This window comes from Bidens hawaiensis, unplaced genomic scaffold (genome assembly GCF_021521415.1).
Source record: "Bidens hawaiensis isolate Kalapana, Puna unplaced genomic scaffold, B.hawaiensis_p1.1 tig00004595_1, whole genome shotgun sequence".
Classification (NCBI taxonomy): domain Eukaryota; kingdom Viridiplantae; phylum Streptophyta; class Magnoliopsida; order Asterales; family Asteraceae; genus Bidens; species Bidens hawaiensis.
The window spans coordinates 1,772,265-1,785,622 of NW_027491279.1; the positions used below are offsets into that span (position 1 = coordinate 1,772,265).

At 34.9% G+C, this 13,358-nt stretch overlaps 1 pseudogene; it reads right to left on the minus strand.

The window, feature by feature from the left end:
• Positions 1-238: 238 nt before the first annotated feature.
• LOC143627063 (DEAD-box ATP-dependent RNA helicase 38-like) lies at positions 239-5,453 on the minus strand (annotated as a pseudogene).
• Between the last annotated feature and the right edge of the window lie 7,905 nt (positions 5,454-13,358).

Here is a 13,358-nt window from a genome sequence, read left to right on the forward strand (position 1 = left end):
CAACCTCTTTCTTCAATGACAAGGTCCTTTCAACAAGACAATCAACTTCTCCCGTGGCCCTATCAATTCGTTCATGAATATTTTCATCACTCAAATTCAAGACTTTAATTTTCTTCAGATCTACCTTGTTCTTCAGCCCCATGGACTCATGTGAAAGTTCATATCCATAACGTATTTTTGCAAGTCATTTCAAATTCATTATGTCGCTTTTTAATTGATCTTCCCACCATTTTTTATTTTACTCGTTGCGTTCCAACATTGATGGAATACCCAAATTTCCAATTTCAAGTTTAAACCCTTCAAGTTCGGATAGAGTATGCTCGTTTTTTCTCGAAACAACTTTTTCCTTTATATCATCAAAGTGATTCCTTTTTAGGTTCAAAGCTTCAATCAAATATTGAAGTTCAACCTCTTGATCTTCAACATGTTTTTTACATATTTCAAACATCTCAATACATTGTTCCTTGAGAAAGCCTATGTGGGCAATGCGTGCCTCTATATCAACACCTTTAAGACCATGATAATCTAGAATCATTTTAAAGTAAGCGTTGAATCGAGTTGAAAACCCTTTAAAAAGCAGCTCCACCGTAGTAGTGTCAAAGCAAATGGTCTTATTAATCTAGGTTTTGAAATATTCAACATAGTAAAAGATCTCTGTTACAGGATCATTAGATTAGGTTATATAAAGAAATTCACATTTATTAAATTGTATATCTATGAGCTCTAAAAGATCTTACATCTCTGACTATTGTCGTAGGCATTGTTATGTTCATAATAACCTCGCATTTCTGCACCGCGACTGCCTATCAACTTTTGCACCTTCGTATTCCTTTAATCCAAGTAACCGGTGTATTCTTTATCAAAGACTTTAAACATGTCCTCAAGCTGCTTCAGAGCCTTGGTCAACATCTCTAGTTTCTGTTCTGATTCACCCTTTGAAATGTTCTCAACTGATTGTTGGACAATTTACTCAAATAGCGCAGCAAATTCTTGAATCGCAGATCGGTAAGCCCGCCCGGTTCAAGTGCACCAAACATGTTAAACGAGGCAGAGTTTGAGCTTGACATTAAACCTAAAAATGTTAGCAACAAACAATGTTATAAAGTGTAGAATTAGTTGTTAAGCACATAATCATATCCCCCATTATATAATTATATATATATATTAAAAACCAAAATGTCAACCACTATTTACTATTCATCAAATGTATGAACTTTGTTAACAATATATTTGAAACACTTAATACTTAAAACGTCAAAAACTTAAAAATAGATAAATTACACACATTATTTCCTATGTAACCAATCGACCGAGTTTCGGTCGCGTGTCCGTCGCAACACGCGAGTTAATTGTTTATCAAACATACACTCACATGTGTATACCTTTTTGGTCGTATCTCTTCACTTTTTGAATTTCATTTTTGGTTACTATGCAGGCAACGTAAGAACCAAAACGATACCGTAATAAATCAAACCGATGGCGTAACAGACCGATCAACCCGATACTGACTGAGTTCACATTACGTTTCCACCACAACACGTGGAGAGGCAAGCAACTAGTTCTCTTTAATTATATACAATTACATCCATCTGATGTATAACAATAACAAGTGTACACTAAATACAATCAAGTTGTCTCTAGGTCTCAACGTAACAAATTAATTACGTTGGAAGAATTAATTTGAGTTAGTAGAAAAATAGTAATAAAAATATTAATAAAGATAAAAGGATCAAGTTGTCTCTAGGTCTCAACGTAACAAATTAACATACGCTGTCAGGGATCGGCCCTCATGAACCTGAATCCGAAAAGACTGCTAGGTCAAGAGAAGTTCTACATTCATAAACAAAACTGGTTTCCCAAACCTACTAAAGCAAAATCAATATCACACATCCAATAAAAAACTAGTTCGGCTTTGAAGTTTAACGTTAGGTTAAGGACCAATACGAACTTAATTTCGACATGAAATTAAGGACTGATACAAACGATTTACATCACACCAGCTTTCTTCAACGCGTTCTTGAAGTCGACATTGCTTGTCCATGACACCTACAAGATTTAAACATTAGAAAAAAAAATATGCGTCGATTCTATAATAGATCCATACAATGATCCTCTGATATAACTAGATATATATTCCCAAAAACCCTATTACTGTGCTGAAAACAAACCATGCGTTTGGACTTTGGAGGTTTGTTCAATTTTTAAAAAACCATGATCAATATTTTTAAACGACCATTTACGTTCATGAGCAACTATGTTTCGTCATGTACAAATAATATATATACACACATACAGGCATACACACACACACAAGTAATTTGAATACAGCTCCTGTAACATTGTAAACAGTTTGTTACACTCAAAAGTATAGAGAATGAAACAAATCAATAAAGTTACCCTTGCGACCAAACCGTCCTGCTCTGCCTACGCGGTGCAAGTACGTATACTTTATAGTCAGGCTTTGGAGGATATTCACAACTTTTAACTGGGAGATCATAGTTAACTACCAGATTAACCTGTGGAATAAAATACAATTACTAGACAATAAAATCGTATAAAATACGAAAGCGAGGATACCAACTAATTAACCTGAGATTGATCAAACCCCCGAGTAAGATAATGTGTTGATATTAGAACCTGAGTCAACCCGTCTATTAGTGTAAGAGCACCTCGAATAGTTGTCACCGCATACCACACGTAACAAGTTCCTCATGTAACATGCCGGCACTTTTCTCTAGATCCGACAAATATAATTGTTTGCACCCCCAAATATAATCTTTGAGATCTCGTCAGGTACATTCACTTTATATTGCTTGACAGAATCCAAAGACGGTTCTTCCTTGTTAACAAACAATTGGTGGAATTCTTGTACAAAAAGATCTTTCACAATTGTTGATACAAAAGCCTTGACGGTGTCATCGAATGTAACCGAAGACAGTAGAACCTGTACGTACATTGTTTTTGTTTAAATCAGTGTAGTCGGAAAACATATATAGAACTCGATTAACATAATTAATTATAATTATAATGACAACATACCTGACAATTTCCTTCACCATCCTCACAGCATCTTCTTTAAAACCACCCTGAACAACATAAACTACATCAATCATAACTTACTAGCAATGTCTCAGACAACAAGATGTTGCAAAGGAAATCAGGAGTCGCTTATCAACTACTGATTACATTATGCATAAGATAAAAAAACAATAATAATAAATCTACCAACTCCTATAGTAGTGACGCGCATCGATTAAATTAAAAAGTATATATATAAACTTATTATAATGCAATGGTTATATATCAACTAAGACGACCTCTCAACTTTTTAGAAAGCGCTAGGTAATCAACTTTTTAGAATGTGTGAGTTTTCGTTATGTGTTGTTGAGGATACAGTGAAGAATCCCTTAGGGTATAGAGTACCAAACAAGCAAATAGAGTTTTAACAGAAATTAAAGAAGCAAGCACATATCGAAAAGATCACCTCTACGAGCAAAAGATCTGCCTCCTCAAACACAAGGACCTTCAAATGAGATGTACACAGCTTCTTGGCTGCTATCCATTTGTTAATAGTACCCGGTGTGCCAATAATGACCTGTGAACCTGTCACGGGACTATAATCAGCTATAGCCTCAGGAAGACACAACTCTGATGTTATGCCAGAACACTTCCCCATCTTCAGTAGCACCTCCACATTCTGCACCTCTCTCTATATATATATATATAATGCTCAATATATTTCTTAGGGTGCTTTGTTTCCATCCCTCTAGGAATAGAATGAAAGTCATCAACTTGGTCTCTTTTCTTCTTCAATAAAACTATATAATCTCTCAAAAGCTTTGTTAGACCTATATTTGCTAGAAAATTATAATTATTCTTGCTTGAGTGAAACTTGCACGATAATGGAATGGAATGGAATGGAATGCAATGCAATGTATCGTTCCATTCTTCTATCCTTGTAGTTAATCATTTGTCATTAATCCGTCCCTACTTAATCGACATACATTTATGGTGAAGCTTGTGCAGATACATGCTCTAGAATCTAGACTGATCTTCATTTCCTTTGGTTATTTACACATGTAAATAATATAATATACCTGGAAAAATGTTAATATTTTTCTGCTTATGATTAACAGTTTTGTACCAAGTAAAACCTGCTGAGGCACTTGAAATGGTGAGCTTTATATACATCTAATATTCTTTCTTTTAGTTATGTTTACTCTTTTTCTACATTCCTTATCATGCAAATTAATGACCAAAACACCGTTGGGTTTATTTCTTAAATTTGTCCATTTTTCAACTTATAATATCGATCACTCAGCGTACATGCCATGGAATCTAAGCATATATGTTTTGCCATTTCAGGTGACAGCTGAGGCTGACGAGGACATGGAAGCATATATATATATATGATGAAAAAAGTTGAAGACTACTCTAACTAAGCTGCGTTTCTTGTCATTTGATGACTTTTATATGTTCGATATATAGCCTACAAACCAAGGAAATGGAAACACACGTAAACCTAACAGTCAGTCCACGTTGACTTTTACCTAACATCTGCTGACTTGCTTGGCTAAATTGCAAGGACTCAAATAACCAGTTCTTTAACTCGCTAACCGTATTTTAATGAAAAAACTCGCCAACACATGACGTATCTAAAATCCAACGAGACTGTAAAAAAAACATATCAAACATATAAAAGTCACTTAAGTGCTTCAAATGACAAGAAACGCAGCTTAGTTAGAGTAGTCTTCAACTTTTTTCATCATATATATATATATGCTTCCATGTCCTCGTCAGCCTCAGCTGTCACCTGAAATGGCAAAACATATATACTTAGCTTCCATGGCATGTACGTTGAGTGATATTATAAGTCGAAAAATGGACAAATTTAAGAAATAAACCAAATGGTGTTTTGGTCATTAATTTGCATGATAAGGAATGTAGAAAAAGAGTAAACATAATTAGAAGAAAGAATATTAGATGTATATAAAGCTCAACATTTCAAGCAAAGAATCATCAAGCCGTTGCCTCGTTGGAGAACTGGCCAGCCCTTTCAGTATTTGTCTTGAGTGCGTTAGCATACTCTTCCTCTGGGTCCCAAAAAGATCAGAGCATGTCCGAGCAATCCAAGCAATAGTTGAGGAAATTATGTCATCTTGCATATGTTGAGACATCTCGTTGACAGGAATCAGTTCACCCCGTAGCGTGGTGCTTTGAATATGTGCCTTGACTGCATTACATAACTCTTCCAGTGTAGTCCCAAAACCACGAGGGCGTGTGTCGGCAAGCCAAGCAACACTTGCGGAAATTTCGGCAAGCCAAGCAACCGTAGTCCTCCGCTAAAGCCGGCTTTTTTAAAGGTTTGATTATCTTTAAAAGCAAACCGGCCTTTGGCCTATATCAGTGTTACGTACCCGGGACAAGTGGGTGACCCGGTTGGCGGTTGGCATCTCTACATGATATTTTATGCATATTTATCTATGTTATTTCTTATTTCTATTTTATGTTATTTAGTATTTTCTTATTTACTTCAATCATGGGTAAGTTAGCTACCATGTTCTCTATATCTTAGATCCTATGTTTAGGTAGTTAGTTGTTAGTGACAGTAGTCGTGTGTTTCCATTTCCTTGGTTTGTAGGCTATATATTGGCCATCTCCACTTTAATGAAATTATACACAAAAGTTTGTTCAAGTTTAATCTCTCTCTCTCTAAATTAAGTCTTCTTTTCCTTTTTTCTTGTGAAGAAATCACATCAATCAGTTCGGGTTGAAACCGGCTCATACGCAAGCTGAGTTTGCGAAATGAATATCCAAGATTCCAAGTTATTGGCTAATAAAATAAATAAGTTAATAAATTCTTGTCCAAAATGCATATGGGCGAAAGTTGTCTATGTATCAACTAGTTCATAATGTGTGGTAAGGATTTGGTTATACGTACTTAAAATTGTCATAATCCTTGGTATATAAAAGGTTTGTTACAATAATCTCATGAGTCAAAAATAATTAATGAAACATGCAATAATGAATACATTTCTATCAACTATATCGTATTCATAACAAGGTCAGAGTGCGAATTTCTCCAAGGACATAACGGATGTTAAAAGATCAAACAGATCGAATTTTGATAAGACAAATGTTCTGAGACTAAACAACAACTGTAACAAATCCGTACAATGAAGTAACGAAAAAGGAATCCAAATTTCTAATGGAACGAATGGTCGAATGTCAAATGATATGAATTACTCAGTGAGATGATAACAGAACTAAAAATAAGAGTAACGAGTCGTGCAATGCATACAAACGAAGAGTCTCTTAGGCAGCCAATCCTTGGACGGCTGTGGCGAGTTCCTACCATCGCTAACATGCACTCCACACGAACCCTCCTCGCGAAAATGCTTTGTGTGTGGCTGCCACCATATATAACTTTCACCGACGTGAGCCAGTTGATCACGATCACATGCACACTCATGCACCACCACTACAACAAACATGGGCTTTAGCGAAGACAAAAGTCGTCGACATAGGCCCTATTTGTCCTCATCGTTGCATAATTGTCGTAATAGCTGAAAGTTGTCGTCGAGATAGAGTCGTCGATATAGAGTCACCTATCTCGACGACATGTCCTCGAAATAGGGTGATTAAAAAATGATTAATTATTTTTTAATCACCCTATTTCGAGGAAAAGTCGTCGAGATAAAGTTTTATTATTTTTCTAATTACTCCTATATCGGGGACTTGTCGTCGAGATAGCCTTACAATAAAAATATTAAATAAATTAACCCTATCTACAAGTCTTCAACCCGTCGGTATCACCACTACGGCGCATCTGCAACCGGCCACCGCCTTGGTATCATCTTCAAGTCTTCAACCCTTCAACACAGCAGCGCACCAACAACTCGGGACCACTTCAAGCTCCGGCCAACTCATCCACCATGTTTTCAAGCTCCGGACACTGTTAATATCCATCACCGTATTTGCAAGCTCCGACCACGTCAACCACATATCTTCACCACCACGCAAACCACCGTCAAGCTTGTCCGCCGTGTTTGCAAGCTCCGGCCTTTGTTTCTATATCTTGTAAATTTAGGAGAGATTATGTCGTATTTGTTTGTAGAAATTATGTAATCTTAGACTAATTTTAATGAGAAATTAATCTTGTTTTTTTTTTCTTAGACTTTGTTTGATTAATTTCATTTTCAAGTTCACTTTTTTGAGTATAAGATCTAGAAATAGTCTATTGCAAACTTTCCGGTGAAGCATTAGCGGCGACGGGTTGTAGCAGCGACCAATTAGCGGAGACATGTCACCGCTATTTCTTATAGCGGCGACCAACAGTCGTCGCTAAAACTCAAATTTCTTGTAGTGATTGTGTTCTTCTTCTCTTAATCTTCGATCATTCTATTTTGATATGTAACATCGTTTGGGAAGGAATTTACTTAAAAAGGTTTTGGACGTATTGGGTTGATTTGGTGCGATTTTATTCGGCTAGAACCAATGTTGACCGATTGGGGCCAAATTGGCGCACTTGGTGCCCGATAAATTGACTGCCTAGGTCGATTTTTCCAACACTGGGTGAGTTCGATTAGAAATGGTCCGAAAGCACAAGACAAATACATTTTAGGCCATATCAAAGGGCACACTCACGTTCCATGAATACGTACGGTTGGACAAAAGAAGAATATCAATAAAAGTAATTCCATTGAAAACGTACAGTTTTATGAATTTTCCAATTTAAAAATAATGGCCTGTTGAAACTCCTGCATGGTAGGCTTCACGACGAATTACGAGGCAATCGACATTGTGTTTCTTTACCGTTGAAAACCCTTAAGGATTTACGTATCAAGAAGCCAAATCAATCTGTCCGTGACACCGCAACGGATTGAAAGGTTAGTAGACATTTCGCATGATCTTTTGTTTGTTCTGTTGGTATTAATGCTATTAAGGCTTGTATTTGTTTTGTGATGCAATATGTTCTTGAATTATTAGACTTCTTAAAGAGATATATATATATCGTATCATTTTGGTTGGTGTATTGATTTTGATCGATGTGATTATATTATATCCTCCGGCTATTATGTTTAAAGTAGCAACATTGATTCTTTCTTTCTGTTTTAGATTGATTACTTCATCAACTTAATGCTATCACCCGTAATTGCTTTTTATCTTTTTTAACTGTTACAAGGTGAATAGGAGGTTGTTTGTTTGGGTTAGGTTTATCAGATTACTTTCAAATTTGAAAGTTTGATTGTGTTGTTTTGCCTGTTTACAAAGCTTGTTTTGAGTTATTATTACAAACTTAACAATAAGTTTTAGTAGTTAGTCTAATCACTTTTCAAATCCATATAGGTATGTTGCCTGATTCCAAGGGTGGGATTACAGATCCTCCTCCCGAGATATTGAAAGGTTTAGTCTAAGGCCTGCCACTGAAGTTGTTTCACCGTTTACAGGCCAACCGATTCCGGTCTACGAGATATCTCAACATATGCAAGACCCGAGGTATAAAGAAGAAAAGGAGAAATGGTTTGCCAAGGTTAGAGACGCCACACTTGCCCAAGATGGCCAGATTTATATAATCATTGATTGGCTTGCTCGGTCACGTCCCGATCTTTTAGGGCCCACGGCTGAAGAGTTCTTTAATGCGGTTAAAGCAAAGATTGAAAGTGTCGATCAGGAGTTGGAGCAGCTACATAATTCTCTATTTCCGAACATGTCTTACGACTCGACACCGCCTGTCACACCACCTGGATCACCCCGCCCCAACCTACACCGCCCGTGCCTGAAGAAGCTGAACCAAAGAGGCAACGACTTGATGGTTCTTTGCCTGTCCCTAAGGACGAGTTCGACTAGTAGTCCGGTTCGTTATGGTTGTGTGGGTCTTTATTGGCAGAGTTTAGTAGTCTGAAACAATAGGTCAGCTTGATTAGGAGTCTGGCTTGTTGTTTGGGTCTTTATTGGATGAGTTCAATAGACCGGAACAATAGGTCAGTTTGGTAGAGTCGTAGTTTGTTTCTGGTTTATTGTGTTTACACGCGTTGTTGAATCTTTGAGTCACTAGTAGCCATGGATTAAAGTTAAGCTCGAGCTGACTTTGATATGTCAACCATGAGCCCAATCAATAATATTGGTATTTAGGATTTGAAAAATGTTGGATGAAAGTAGTCAAAGTCATCGGTTGATTCTGAAGGGTTCTATAAAAAGTCAACTTTTATTATGGTCATGACTCATGAGTAATAAAATGTTCAATCAGATGCCATCACACTGATGGAGATAGTTAAAGTTCAAAATCTGGTTATGTGCGCTATATTGGACTAAAAACAACTATTGTGATTGTGGAGGAGATTAAAGCATTGGAATCATTCACATCCTACTGTGTACGTATATTTAATAAGAACTAAAGTATAGATTTAAATAAAGGAGCTTTATCATACAATAAACGTGTCTCAACTTAAGTGTCACATGTCCATATTATTTGGATGTTCCTGTCATGTTTGGTTCATAAAGTCTTTAGATTCATTACAATGTTGCAAGGGTCCCACTAACTAGTATACTAAGGCTATGTATAGCGGAGTGGCTACAATATGAGACGACTTGCGCCGTATGGCGTCTAGTCAACAAATGATGGATTTTTGTTTTAGAAGTGTAATGATATTGTAGCCCCATATATATATATATATATACATATATGGTGATGATCCTATAAGAACTTTTTGAAATTTAGAACTTTGAGAACCATTTTGAGACAAAAAAACCTCTTAAAAATATATTAAAAAAATTTATAAAATGAAAAAAACGAAAATTTTAAAAAAGTAAAAAAACCAAAAAAATTTATTTTTCATCCAGGTTTCATAAAAAAAAACTTAATTATACACATATGTATATTTGTATTTAATCTCGATTTACATAATGTACACATATGTGCATCATCGTTTATCTTAATTGTAAATGTGTATAAATAATAACATAAATAAAATAAAAAAAAATAAGTATTATACATATGTGTATAGTTTTGTTAAACCGATATTTTTTAAATTTTTTTAAGAAACTAGGATGAAGAATAAATTTCTCGGTTTTTTAACTTTTTTTATTTTCGCATTTTTTTTTGTTTTATAATTTTTTTTATTTTTATAAAATGAGTTTTTTTTTTGGTATAAAATAGTTCTCAAAATTCTAAATTTTAAAATAGTTCTCACATGATGCTAATCCTAACAAGTTAGACTTGTTGACAGGTGATGTTGGTATGTGAGTCAAACATAAAACAAACAAATTTCTGTTGCACCGATTTGAAAATAGCATACATATGTATGAGCTCGAACATGGTATATGTATTTGTTTCGTGGTTGACGTGGAGAAGACACATCATGTCACATATTTGAAGACCAAGGCGTTTGAAGAAAGAGAAGGGGCACACATGTCTCCAGGAGAAGATAACAATGGACGAGATGAGGGTGCATGTGAGCCGAGCTGGTTACGAGTTACTCAAGATCGGATCAATTAAAAGCTCAAAACGAGTTCATATTTTTTTAGCTTGAGCCGACCAAGCCCGGAAAGGAACTGCCATTTTAACCCTTCTTGGGGATTCCATCCACATACCCAAAGTTTATGGCTGACTGATATGGCTCATCATCATTTAGCTATTGCATTTATTTTTCTCATTGCTAGGCATATGTATAGAACAAATTTTGGGATTTGGCATAATATGAAAGATCTTTTAGATGCACGTATCCCTCCGCCTGTTCACCAATCATTGATAGTTCTAGAACCGCTAATCCTACGTTACATGCAATAGTACTTATAATTACTACCGGAAAAATATCTAAAAGATCGTTGGGCCATGCGGGCTCCCCGTAATAATTATGACCCATACCTTTAGCCAATTTAGCTCTTAATACATGATCATTCAAGTTAGGTGTTTTTGTTATTGGGATAGGTGAATTCTAATAGATCCGGGGACCTCATGTCACACCTCGACCAAAGTCGGCGGAACATGCCGGGATGTAACGATTTCCCATAAGCACCTGACACTAATTAAAGCGACAATATTTAACAAACTCATTTCATTTTGCAACATCGACAATGTCACATAACAAACTTGTTGTCACACCCCGACCAAAGGTGGCGGAATATGCCGGGGTGTAACGTATTGATTGGACAGTAGCTCAAAAGACACTAATTAAAGCGACAATAATTATTTAATTTCATTAACATTAAATCAAGTACACAAATTCAATAAACAGAATAAATCCATTATACTTTTGGGTTTTGAATAAATATCCTAAGGTCAAACTATTGTCTTCAATCTTGAATAATATCAACTACTTTTTCCTATAACACGTATGAAAATAGAGTTTGTCAACACGAATGTTGGTGAGAATACATAAGTTTTAGTTGAGATATATATAGATAAAAACCACAATTCATATGTTAATGTTGAGCATTACAGTTTCTATGAAAATGTAAACAACTAAATAGATGTGGACTCGTCCCTATTGATACAAAATCAATGTACTTAGGTAAATTTATGATCATACTAGATGAGAATAGATGAGGATGAGATACCAACCACCAAACATAAAATAAACAATTAAGCACATAGAGCATTATCATTGATCATGCAATAATCACACATAAACATATATTGAATTGTGTTGTGAATAGATAAATAAGTAAAAAAAATGAGTAATTTAAATAGGGTATACATGCCACCCTCAAAACGTAAAAGAGGAAAAAGGGGGATACGTAAACTCACCTTATAGAGTAGGATCAACGAGGACGAGATGATAAAAGAAAGGGCTAGGATGAAAACGGTCAAGCTTCTCGAGATTTGCCGACAATTAATCCTAGCTGATAACAATAAAGTGAGTTAAATATAAAATAAAACGGATCTTGGGTCTCGATGAGGTTATTAATCCTATTGTCATTTTATTATGGTTGTTGAGATTATTATCATTAACGGGATTATCATTATTGTTATTAATATTTAGATGTGCGTTTGAGTTTGACAAGTAAAATAAATATATTAACGGAAGAGTTTAAACGGAATATTTTGTATATTTAATACAGTTTGGTTCGTTAACAAGAGTCGTAAAAGAATATATACATCTTATTATTTAAGAGTATTTGTTTAAGGTACATAATTATATATATATATATGTAAACTCGACTATTTAAACGAGAAATATGAAAGGAAAAGAGTTGTTTCGGAGTTTGGTTTATCAAAATAATGATTATTTAACGTTTTGAACACCAAAAATTACAATAAAAATGTTAGAGAAGATATTAACCAAAAATAAAGCAAAACCGGGTTCCAAGGGACTCGAAAGTTCGGTTTTGCCAAAGTTATAATTATAAAATTTATTAAGTAATAATAATAATCAAGAAAATTAAGAAAAATGTTAATATATAAAAAAAATCACCAATTGATTAACATTTTCCATGTTTGGAGTGTCGGTAGAATCGAATTAAGGTAAGGAGTAATATGTGCATGGTCAATTACGCGTAAATCAGTCCGAAAATTATGGTCCAAGATAGGGGGGGGGGTTCTCGTCGGCTGATCGCAAGTGAGGAAGAGGAAGAAGGAAATTTAAATAATATTTGCAGTTTGGTCCTTGATAAATGGTTGATGGTTCAAAAGTATATTAAAGTTAGTTGAGGGGTTAGTTTTGTACATGAATTATAGTTATAATCAATTAAAATAAATAAATAAATAGAATGTTAAATAACAACGAACTTAATTGATAAAATACCCGAACCCGAACCCGGGTCGGGTAATTATTACAAAAACCGAAAGGGAAACGGGAAACCCGAAATGTTACTGTATTCACAAATTTTTGGAAATTTCGTCCCGAAATTAAAGAATAAAGAAAATAAAAAAAATACCATAGCATAAAGGAGGAAAACAAAAATGAAGAGAGATTATTTATTTATCTATTTATTTTTTTATTTTATAATAATAAATAATAACACAGAACTTCGAATGAACTGTTTAACGCTACAAATGGAAGGTATGATAAAGACACTTATATATAAGATGTACCAGCGGCGTATCCACCATGCACTTATAACATCTATATTTAAACCGTTACCCTAAATCACCCTAGGTTACGAGTTATGACACACAACCGTATTCACCATGAGTTCCATGTGAGGATTTTGATAATTATGCGTGCACTCATAATTATTTAGATCGTCGCATGATGCACATGGTTTGTCTCGTTGTGCGGGTTTGAAAACAAGGGTAAAAGAAAACTTTTTAAATCGATATTTAAATTGAATCAATTGATCAAGAGCAATGAAGTAAAAATTGAATGAAAATTGACGAACATAATTAACTAGTAAAATAATCCTAGAAAAATGAC